The sequence below is a fragment of the Pezoporus flaviventris genome, unplaced genomic scaffold, assembly GCF_033815535.1.
Source record: "Pezoporus flaviventris isolate CSIRO_AGI_PZ_B2104156 unplaced genomic scaffold, CSIRO_AGI_Pfla_v1 ptg000127l, whole genome shotgun sequence".
Lineage (NCBI taxonomy): Eukaryota > Metazoa > Chordata > Aves > Psittaciformes > Psittacidae > Pezoporus > Pezoporus flaviventris.
The window spans coordinates 2,049,595-2,061,380 of NW_026892675.1; the positions used below are offsets into that span (position 1 = coordinate 2,049,595).

The window sequence follows — 11,786 nt, forward strand, 5'->3', positions numbered from 1 at the left end:
CCATCAAGCACCCGAGGGCATTGGCCATCAGCATGGTCCTCAACGTGCCCTTGAGATACAGGTACCATCCTTGAGGGCTTGGTCCCTATGGCCACCAGACCCAAGGACCCACGGCAATGGATGATCTTAAGGCCCTTTCTATGATGCTGAAGAGCGGGTCCCTGCATCCCACCCCATGGCATTAGGTCTGGAATTGGATGATCTTAAGGCCCTTTCTATGATGCTGAAGAGCGGGTCCCTGCATCCCACCCCATGGCACTGGAGTTTTAATTGGATGATCTTAAGGCCCTTTCCGTGATGCTATGACATCCCTGAGGAGCGGGTCCCTGCATCCCACCTCATGGGGAGCACCACCACTAACCCCCATATGGCATCCCATGGGATGCAGGGACCACGCTGACTCAGCACTCTGCCTTCCAGCGCTGATGTGCACATGTGGATCGTGACCATATCCAGGACTTTGGAGGTTCTACGGGAGCTGCTGGGGATGCCCCAGGACATCCGGGACACCTCCATCCCCAACTTGGTTGTGAGTCCCAAAGGGCCCTGATGAGTCCCAGGAGACCTGCAGGCTCGGTGGGGTCTCAATGCCTGTGTTTGCCTTAGACCATGGCCTCCGCTACTGGTGGTGCTGAGGGAGCTGAGGACCCCCAGAACCTGGTGACTGCGTTCGTGCTGCTGGAAAGACTCTTGGAGCTGTCGAAGAAACCTTTCTTGGTGAGGAGGCATGGCCATGGGGCAGGACATGGGCATGGGGCAGGGCACGGCCACAGAGAGCCCTGTTGGCCATGGGGCAGGGCATGGCCATAGGGACCCCTCTTGGCCATGACCTTGGTGACCATAGCCCTGGGTCAAGGCGTCCCCACAAGGAGCCCCCACCTCTTCCTGCAGGCATTGAAACTGCAGAAGCTCCTGCCCCACATCGTGTGCCGGCTCCGGGATGCTGAGGACGAGCTCAGGATAAAGGCCCTGATGATCATATGGAATGTGATGGGTCAACTCCCGAGTGAGGAGGCCAGCCCCATTGCCGTGGGGCTGGTGCAGGACCTCTGGCCCCTCTTTGATGGAGTAAGGGCTGCGTGGGACCCCTGCGGTGATTTGGAGCTCGCATGGGGGTGGCTCCAAGGCTTCACATCCCATCAGGATCTGCCCAAGTCCCCCCTTTTCCTCCTTCCCTCCAGGGATGCAGCCGGCTCCGGGAGCTCTCCATCCGCCTGTTCCAGTTCCTGCTGGAGTTGGTGCTTGGTGGTGACAGGAGGAGGATGAGGAGCAAAATCTGGGATCTGCTGCTCCCGCTCTTCTTCCACATGAGCGACCAAAGCCACCGTGTGGCCGAGGTACAAACACCCCCCCGCCCCGGGTATCCCACATTCCCGAGGGTGGGATCAACCCCAAGGTGCCGTCTCCCATCCCATCCCATGCAGGCTTCCTGGGAAGCTCTCCTTGCTGTGGCGACGCTCCTGAAATGGGAAGAGCTTCGGCGCCTATTGGAGACAAGGCAGATGTGGAGGGTTGCAGAGTGCTTGGTATGGGCCCTTCATCCATTCCTGTTCCCATTGGAACCCCTGGCACCGCTCTGCTCATTCCACATGCGGATGGGAAAAGGAGCACTGGGACTGCTCCAGCCAATGGGGGCGTTCTGTAGCATCCCATTCCTTCTGCAGCTGGAGCGGAGCAGGAAGAGGGCTCAGGGATACCTGGACCAGAGCCTGCGGTACCTGCAGGATGCTCAGGTCCCCTTGCAAGAGGCAGCCGTCAGGTTCATTGGTGAGTCCCTGCGCTCCCCATCCCGGTCCCCACTGCCGCATCCCTGATGGATCCCGATGGATGCTGACGGATCCCAATGAATCCCTGTGCCCAGGGTTGGCTGCACGGCCCCTAAGAGGGAAAAGCCCAAGGAAGCTGGAGCAGATCTGCAGAGGTGAGGAGGGAGCAGGGGCTGGGGGGATGCTGGGGGCTACGGAGGGGCTCATCCCGGTCTTTTTGGATCACAGCCCTGGAAGCACTTCTGGATGAGGATGATCCCAGCCTCCGTTCCCTGACAGCACAGACCCTGCTCATCCTCAGGAAAGCACCGGAGCAGCAGAGCATGGGATACTGCGTGCGGGTGCTCTCCTTCTGCGGATGCGCAGTTATCGATTAGGGGAAAGGATGGCGGAGACAAACCTGGACCAAGGAGCTCCGGAGACCAAAGGGCATCGCCTCCGCTGTCCCATTCCCTCCCCTCCATCTCCGATAGCATCCAGGCAGCACGCACTCCAAACCTGACTCCCCGTTATCCCGCAATGAAGTTGTAGTGATTCCTTCTGGGCTTCCCTGCTTCCATGGATCAGCAAAAGGGGTGCCGCTGTGGAAGGAAACGGTGTTCCCAAGGGAATTTGGTCCATTATAGCGCTAAAAGTCACTCATCAGCACTGCAATCTCCCCCCCCCAGCTTCCATTGAGCGCACCCGGGTACCCCGGTGCAGTCCTCCTTGCTCCGCCTCTTGGTACCGCCCACTGGACAAAGCCACGCCCCCAAGCGGGCCCAGACAATCAGAGCCGGCCCCATCCGGCTTGGCCACGCCCCTCCTGTGGGTGGTCTCATCGAGCACAAAAGGAGGGAGGGCACCAACCCTACCCAAAATGGGGGACACACCCCCAAAATGGGATCCCAGCACCCCAAAATGGGGCAAACCCCAACACCCAAAATGGCTTGGACCCCCCCAGCCCCTCAAAATGGTTGCGACCCCGCTTTTCTACCCCTCTGTTATGGAACAAACCACTGTGGGGAAGGGGGGGACAGCAGTTTTATTCCTATCAGCATCACAATGGGGGGCGGGATAATTAAATAAGATCATGGGGACATATAAAATAATAAGCACAATGGGGGGGGGGATTATTTTGGGGAGGGCAATGGGGGGTCACAGTGAGGCCCCTACCCCCCCCCCCCCCCCCCCTCCCCGTGGAGAAAATGGGTGGAATAAGGTAAGACTTGGGGTTGGAAAGGCACCATTTATACAAATATAGTGATTTATAAAGGGGGGGGGGGAAGGGGGGGGTAAACCCATTGATTTCCACTAGGAAATAATTTAGGGGGAGAAAGTGCTGGAAGAGCCTAATTATTAATTGGCATATTATTATGATTATTAAGGATTTGGCCTCAAAATGAGGGGCTGGGAGGGGTCCTGCAACCCCTTACTGTCTTGAATGATATCGTCCCATTCCGCCCACCCCCTCCCCAGGGATATGGGGGAGACAAAGGAGATGTATGGGGGTGGGCGGGAGACCTATAGGGAAGCCACAGCCCTATGGGAAGACCTCAGCCCCATAGAGAAAGCTTGAACCCCCTAGCGAAGGTTCAGCCTATAGAGAAGGCCTGAATCCCATAGGGAAGCCCCCAGCCCCATAGAGATGGATATTCTCAGTCCCCTGTAGAGGTTTGTGGCCCCATAAGAGCTGGTCCTCAGCCCCATAGAGATACTCTACCCCCTTATAGCCCTCTGCTCTATAGGGAAGGTCCTCAGTGCCATATGGATGCATATATGGTCCCATGTAGTTGCATTTGATCCCATACAGAGGCCCCATGTCATATATGGAAGCCCATGGCCCCATGTGGAAGCCCTCAACCCAACGCAGATGCTCGTGGTCCCATCTGGAGGCCCCATGTCACATATGAAATTCATAGTCCCATACGGAGGAACCTTGCTCCTATATGGAGCTCCTCAGTCTCATATAGAGGCCCATAGCTACATATGGAGTTCCTCAGCCCTAAGCCCTAGATGGATGCTTGTGGTCCCATATGGAGGTCCCATGTCGTATATGGATACTCCTACCCCCATATGGATGCTCCTAGCCCCATATAGAGGCCCTCAATCCCATATGGATGCTTGTGGTCCTGTATGGAGGCCCTTGGTCTGATACGGATGCTGCTGCTCCCATGTTGTATATGGATGCTGCTCATAGGACCATATAGAGTCCCTCAGCCCCATATAGAGGCCCTCAGCCCTAGATGGATGCGGGTGGTCCCATATGGAAGCCCCTTGTCCTATATGGACGTTCCTAACTCCATAAGGATGCTCCTAACCCCATATGGATACCCTTGGTCCCATATAGACCCCTTCAGCCCCATATGGTGGTCCATAGGAGGACACAGCATCCCCTATACGAGTCCCATGAAGCATCTCCTGTGGCTCCATCCACTCCAGGCACTGGAGATGTCAAGTGTCCCTTATGGAATGCCAGGGCCTCCCTATGGAATCCCAGTGCTCCCTATGGAATCCCAGTGTCCAAGGGGGGGGGCCCTGTGTCCTATGTGGGGGTCACAGCCCCTCTTTGTCCACAGTACCAGAGAAGACACAAGATCCTCAGTGTCCCTTATGGAACTGCGGTTTCTCCCTATGGAATTCCAGGGTTCCCTATGGAATGCCAGCGTTCCCTGTGGAATCCTAGCATCCCAATGGTAGTCAAAGCTCCTGCTTGTCCACCGTGCTGGAGAAGACGCAAAATCCTTAGTGTCCCTTATAGAACTGCAGCGTCCCCCTATGGAATCTCAGCATTCCCTATGGAATGGCAGCATTCCCTGTGGAATGACTGTTGTCCCTATGAATGCCATTGTCCTGGGGGGGATCACAGCTCCTCCTATGGGATACAGGGTCAGACCCCCAAAACAGCCCCCAAATGGCCCCAAAACAGCCCGAAACCACCATCAAAACACCACACAGCCATCTCAAAAACGCCCCAAAAGAAAAACCACCTTCTCATGCTTCTCCTACAGGATACAGGGTCAGAGGCCCAAAACACACCACAAACACACCAAAAACACACTAAAACACCCCCCAAACATACCAAAACCACTTCAAAACACCCCAAAATCACCTTGTCCTGCTTCTCCTATGGGATACAGGGTCAGAGACACAAAACACTACATAAACACCCGCAAAAAAAAAACAAAACTTCCCCAAAGCATCTTGTCCTACTTGTCCTATGGAGTACACAAAACAGCCCAAAACACCCTAAAATCACCTTATCTTTCTTCTCCTATGCAATACAGGGTCAGAGCCCCAAAACACACCATAACACCCCAAAACCACACCAAAACCAGACAAAAGCATCCAAAACCACCCTTGTCCTGCTTCTCCTATGGGATACAGGGTCAGAGCCCCAAAACATCACATAAACACCCCAAAACCCCCGCAAAACACCCCAAAACCACCTCGTCCTGCTTCTCCTATGGGATACAGTGTCAGAGACCCAAAAAAGCCCAAAACATCCCAAAACACCCAAAACCACTGAAAACCACCTTGTCCTGCTTCTCCTATGCGATACAGGGTCAGAGCCCCAAAACAGACCCAAAGCAGCCCCAAAACACCCCAAAACCACCACAAAAACACCACAATACCACCGTGCCCTCCTTCTCCTTTAGTATAAAGGGTCAGGGCCCCAAAACAAACACCCCAAAACCACCCTAAAACACCCACACCCACCTTGTCCTGCTTCTCCTATGAATTACAGGGTCAGCACCAAACCATCCCAAAATCACCCTAAAAACACCCCAAAACACCCCAAAAGCACCCAAAAACCATCTGGTCCCTCTTCTCCTATAAGACACAGGGTCAGAGTCCAAAAACACCCTAAAACACCCCAAAACCACACCCCAAAACCACGAAAACCACCATGAAAACCACCCAAAAGCCACCTTCTTCTGCTTCTCCTATATGACACAGGGTCAGAGCGCAAAAATATCCCAAAACAACCCCCAAATACAGCAAAGCACGCCAAAACCATCTTATCCAGCTTCTCATATCGGATACAGGGTCAGAACCTCAAAACAGAGCAAGAACAGACCAAAACCACCTTGTCCTGCTTCTCCTATGGGATACAGAGTCAGAGACCCAAAACACCCCAAAACAACCCCAAAATACCCCAAAGCCATCTTGTCCTGCTTCTACTATGGCATACAGGGTGAGAGCCCCCAAAGCACCCCAAAACCGCCTTGTTCAAATTCTCCTATGGTATACAGGGTAGGTGCCGCAAAAGAGCCAAAAAACAGCCCCAAACCAGCAGAAAACACACCCAAAACACCTAAAAAACACCCCAAACCACTCCAAAACCACTTTCTCATGCTTCTCCTATGCGATACAGGGTCAGAGCCACAAAACACCACATAAACTCCCCAAAAGTATCTTAAACCACCCCAAAAACACCTTGTCCTTCTTCTTCTATAGGATACATGATCAGAGCCCTAACCAGCACCAAAAAAGCCCAAAACACTCTAAAACACACAAAAATACACAAAACCACCAAAAAACACCCTCAACAAACTACCTTGTCTTCCTTTTCCTATGGGATACAGGGTCAGAGTCCTAAAAGAGACCCAAACCAGCCAAAAACCAGCCCAAACCCACAACAAAACAGCCTCAAAACCCCCCAAAACACCCTATACCACCCCAAAACCACTTGTCCTGCTACTCTCATGGGATACAGGGTCAGAGACCCAAAACACCCCAAAACCATCCCAAAACCACCTTGTCCTGCTTTTATTATGGAATACAGAGTCAGAGCCAACACCCCCCCCCCAAAAAAAAACCCTAAACCACCCCAAAACAACCTTGCCCTGCTTCTCCTATGGGGTAGAGGTTCACACCACAAAACAGGCCCCAAACAGCCCCCAAAAAGCCCAACACAGCCCAAAATCACCTTGTGCTGCTTCTCCTAAGGGATGCAGGTTCAGAGCCATAAAACAGCCCCAAAACAGCCCAAAACAACCCCAGATCACCTTGTCCTGTTTCTCCTATGGCATACAGGGCCAGAGCCCAAAATCAAACCGAAACAAAACAAAACCACACCAAAACTACACAAAGCCACTCCAAACCCAACCTGTGCTGCTCCTATGGCATACAGGGTGGGAGCCCCTAAAACACCCTAAAAGCACCCTAAACCACCCCAAAAGCACCTTGTTCTGATTCTCCTATGGTATACAGGGTCAGTACCACAAAAGAGCCCTAAAATGGCCACAAACCAGCCCAAAATACCCCCAAAACTAACCAAAAACACCCCAAAACACCCAAAACCACTCCAAAACTACTCTCATGCTTCTCCTATGGGATACAGGGTCAGAGCCACAAAACGCAACATAAGCTCCCCAAAAAACACCCTAAACCACCCCAAAGTCACTTTGTCCTGCTTCTTCTATAGGATACGTGGTCAGAGCACAAAACCAGCACCAAAACAGAACAAAAACACCCTAAAACACCCCAAAAATACACAAACCCACCAAAAAATCCCACCCCAAAACTTGTCATGCTTCTCCTACGGGATACAGGGTCAGAGCCCCAAAACACCCCATAAACACCCCAAAACACTCCAAAACCACCCCAAAACCACCATGTCCTGCTTCTCCTATAGGATACAGGTTCAAAGCCACAGAACAGCCCCAAAACTGCCCGAAAAAGCCCCAAAACCCTAAGATCACCTTGTCCGGCTTCTCCTATGGGATACAGGGTCACAGCCCCAAAAACACCCCAAAACCACCCTGTCCTGCTTCTCCTGTGGTATACAGGGTCAGAGCCCCAAAATACCCCCCCAAAAAAAAACAGAACACCCCAAAACAATCTTGTCCTGCTTCTCCTACACCATACAGGGTGGGAGACCCCCAAACACCCCCAAACCACCCCAAACACCCCGAAAACACCTTGTTCTGATTCTCCTATGGGATACAGGTCAGAGTCCAAAAACAGCACCAAAACAGCCCCAGAACACCATAAAAGACTCAAAAAGTACCAAAAAAAAAACCCAAAACCACCCAAAACCACATTATCCTGCTTCTCCTATGGGATACAGGGTCAGAGCCTCAAAAGAGAACCAAAAATAAAAAAAACAGCCTTAAAACACCCCAAAACAGCCTCAAAGCACCACAAAACACCCTAGACCACCACAAAACTTGTCCTGCCTCTCCTACGTCAGGACAGTGTCAGAGCCCCAAAACGGCCCCAAAACAGCCCAAAAACATGCCCAAGACACCCAAGCACCCCCCCCCCCCCCCCCCAACCAACCAAAACCACCCCAAAACCACTTTCTTATGTTTCGCCTATGGGATACGAGGTCAGAGCCAGAAACCACACCATAAACACCCTAAAAACACCCCAAAACCACCCCAAAACAACCTTGTCCTGCTTCTCCTGTGGAATACAGGGTCAGAGCCCTAAAACCACCAAAAAAACCCTCTCTAAACCCACAAAACCATCTTGTCTTTCTTCTCCTATGGGATACTGGTTCAGAGTCCTATAACAGCCCCAAAACAGCCAAAACAGCTCCAGATCACCTTGTCCTGCTTCTCCTATGGGATACAGGTTCAGAGCCCAAAACCACCCCAAAACAAAGGAAAACCACACCAAAAACACCCCAAAACACCCCAAATCCACCTTGTCATTCTTCTCCTAGGGGATACAGGGTCAGAGCCACAAAACAGCCCCCAAACAGCCTAAAAACACTGCCAGAACAACCCAAAACCATCCCAAAACCACCCTAAACCAACCCAAACTGGAAAGAGGATGTCAATAAGAAAATCAGATAGACCTTTCACCTGATGTAACTGCAAGGCAAACACAGAGGTGCTTGGCTGATTGCTTGGGAGCATATAAATATCGTGTAATCTGTTCAAGAAAGGATCCAGCTTGCACTCTACCTCTGGGTCCGTGCCTCCATCCTCACAACTTTCTCATGTTTCTCCTTTGGGATACAGGGTCAGAGCCACAGATCGCCTTATAAACGCCCCAAAAATACCCCAAACAACCCCAAACCACCTTATTCTTCTTCTCCTGTGGAACACAGGGTCAGAGTCCAAAACCACACCAAAAAAAACCCTAAAACACCCCCAAAACACCTTGTCCTGCATCTCCTATGGGACAGAGGTGCAGAGCCACAGAACACCCCAAACCAGCCCCAAAACCAGCCCAAAAAAAACCAAGATCACCTTGTCCTGCTTCTTCTATGGGATACAAGGTCACAGCCTCAAAAGACCCCAGAAATAACCCTAAACCACCCCAAACCCACGCTGTCCTACTTCTCCTGTGCTATACAGGGTCAGAGCCCTAAAACACCCTCCCAAAACCCCCAAAACACCGCAAAACCATCTTGTCCTGCTTCTCCTATAGCATACAGGGTGAGAGCCTGTGAGGATGGAGGACCCAGAGGTAGAGTGCAAGCTGGATCCGTTATTGAACAGATTACACGATATTTACATGCTCCCAAGCAATTGCTAGCTGTACTTTCTCCTTCCCATGGTCTCTGACAGCTTTGACACATTCCAATCCCCACAGGATACAGGGTCAGAGCCCCAGAACAGGACAAAGCCAACCTAAAACACCCAAAAACCAGCCCAAAAACACCTTGTCCTGCTTCTCCTATGGGATACAGGGTCAGAGCCCCCAGACAGCCCCCAAACAGGACAAAACCTCTTCAAAATGCCCTAAACAGCCCCAAAACACACCAAAACCACCTTGTCCTGCTTCTCCTGTGGGATACAGGGTCAAAGTCCCAAAAGAGCCCCAAAACAGGCCAAAAGTACCCCAAAACCACCTTGTCCTGCTTCTCATTTGGGATAGAGGTCAGAGCCCCAAAACAGGACAAAACCACCCCAAAACCACCCCAAAACCACCTTGTCCTGCTTCTCCTATGGGACACAGGTCAGAGCCCCAAAACACACAAAAACCAGGACAAAAACACCTCAAAACCACCCCAGAACAACCCCAAAGCCACCCTGTCCTGCTTCTCCTAGAGGATACAGGCTCAGAGCCCTGAAACAGGACAAAACCAGCCCCAAAACACCCCAAAAATAATCCCAAAACCACCTTGTCCTGCTTCTCCTATAGGATACAGGGGCACAGACACAAAGCAACCCCCAAACAGGACAAAAACAGGCCAAAAGCACCCCAAAACCAGCCCAAAACCACCTTGTCCTGCTTCTCCTGTGGGATATAGGGTCAGAGCCCCAAAACAGGACAAAAACACCCCAAAACACCACCAGAACACCCCAAAACCACCCCAAAACCACCTTGTCCTGTTTCTCCCATGGGATACAGGGTCAAAGCCCCAAAACAGGACAAAACCACCCCAAAACCACTCCAAAACCACCTTGTCACACTTCTCCTGTGGGACACAGGGTCAGAACCCCAAAACAGCTCTAAAACAAGTCAAAAGCAGGCCAAAACTGCCCAAAACCACCCCCACCGCCCCCCCAAATCACTCTAAAACCACCCCAAAACCACCTTATCCTGCTTCTGCTGTGGGATACAGGGTCAGAGCCCCAAAACAGGACAAAAACAGGCCAAAACCAAAATGAAAACTAAGACAAAACCACCCCGAAAACACCTTGTCCTGCTTCTCCTGTGGGATACAGGGTCAGAGCCCCAAAATAGGACAAAAACAGCCCCAAAACACCCCAAAAACCAGCCCAAAACCACCTTGTCCTGCTTCTTCTGTGGGATACAGGGTAGGAGCCCAAAACCAGACCCAAAACAGGAGAAAAACACCCCGAAACACACAAAACCACCTCCAAAACACCCCAAAACCACCTTTTCCTGCTTCTCCTATAGGATACAGGGTCAGAATCCCAAAACAGCCTTAAAACAGGCGAAAACCACCCCAAAACACCCAAAACCACTCCCAAAACACTCCCAAACCAGTCCAAAGCACCTTGTCCTGCTGCTCCTATGGATGGCACCCAGTGAGAACCCAAAACAGCCCCAAATCACCCCAACCCCCCCAAAATGGAACCTTCTGGAGGTCGCTGTGAAGCTGCTTTAGCCTGGCCTCGAGCTGCGACACCTTCTGGGGTAGGTCCAAGGCTGGGGGAGGGTGTAAAGGGCAATGGGGAGGGGCACTGGAGTGTCCCCATATTGGGGGGCGGATCCCAGCCCCACATACAAGGGGGACATGAGGGGGTCTCCATATAGGGAGGGTCCCTGTACCTGATGGGGGGGGCACCCCACTGCGGCCTCTCCGGGGGTGGGGGGGGGGGTCGGGGGCTCAGCACCGGCTCCGTGAGGGAGAACAGGGACACGGCCCTTTGCACTGGGGGGTGGCACGTCAGCACCCCAAAACCAGACCAAACCAGCCTAAAATACCCCCAAACCAGCCCAAAACACTCCAAAAGATTCCAAAACGCCCCTACAACACCCCAAAACACCCTGAAACCAGCCCAAATATCCACAAAACACCCCAAAACATCCCAAAACATCCCAAAACACCCACAAAGAAGTCTGAAACACCCCAAACCACCCCAAACCCAGCCCAAAACCACCCCAAAACACCCCTGAAACAGCTCAAAACACCCCAGAACCAGCCCAAACCCCCTCCACAACAGTTTAACACCCCAAAACCACCCTGAAACAACCCCAAAACTACATAGTATCCCAAAACCCAGCCCACCCCAGGCACCTCCACCCCTTCCAATCCCCATGGTACCCCTAAACCATGCCAAAATTGCATGGTACCCCAAACCCCAATCAAACACAAGGCATCTCCATCCCTTCCAATCCCCATAGTACCCCTAAACCACCCTGTCCTGGGTTCAGCAGTAGCAGTCATGTTTTTTCCTTTGTGTTAACTGGTGCAGTGCTGTGTTTTGACTTCTAGTTTGAGAACAGTGTTGGTGAAGCCGATGTTTTCGGTTGTTGCTAAGTGATGTTTACCCTGACCAAGGACTCTGTGAGGCTCATGCTCTGCCAGGGAGGAGGGGAAGCTGTGAGGAAGCAGAGACGGGGCGCCTGACCCGGGCTAGCCGGGGAGGTATTCCATACCACAGC

At 52.3% G+C, this 11,786-nt stretch overlaps 1 long non-coding RNA gene across 1 annotated transcript in view; it reads right to left on the reverse strand.

Moving 5' to 3' along the window:
• The window catches only part of LOC133282519 (uncharacterized), a 368,140-nt gene extending 356,600 nt beyond the window's left edge, over positions 1–11,540 (reverse strand). Inside the window, exon 1 of the long non-coding RNA XR_009747652.1 lies at positions 11,493–11,540. This is a non-coding gene — a long non-coding RNA (uncharacterized LOC133282519). The remainder of the gene's footprint in view (positions 1–11,492) is intronic.
• Between the last annotated feature and the right edge of the window lie 246 nt (positions 11,541–11,786).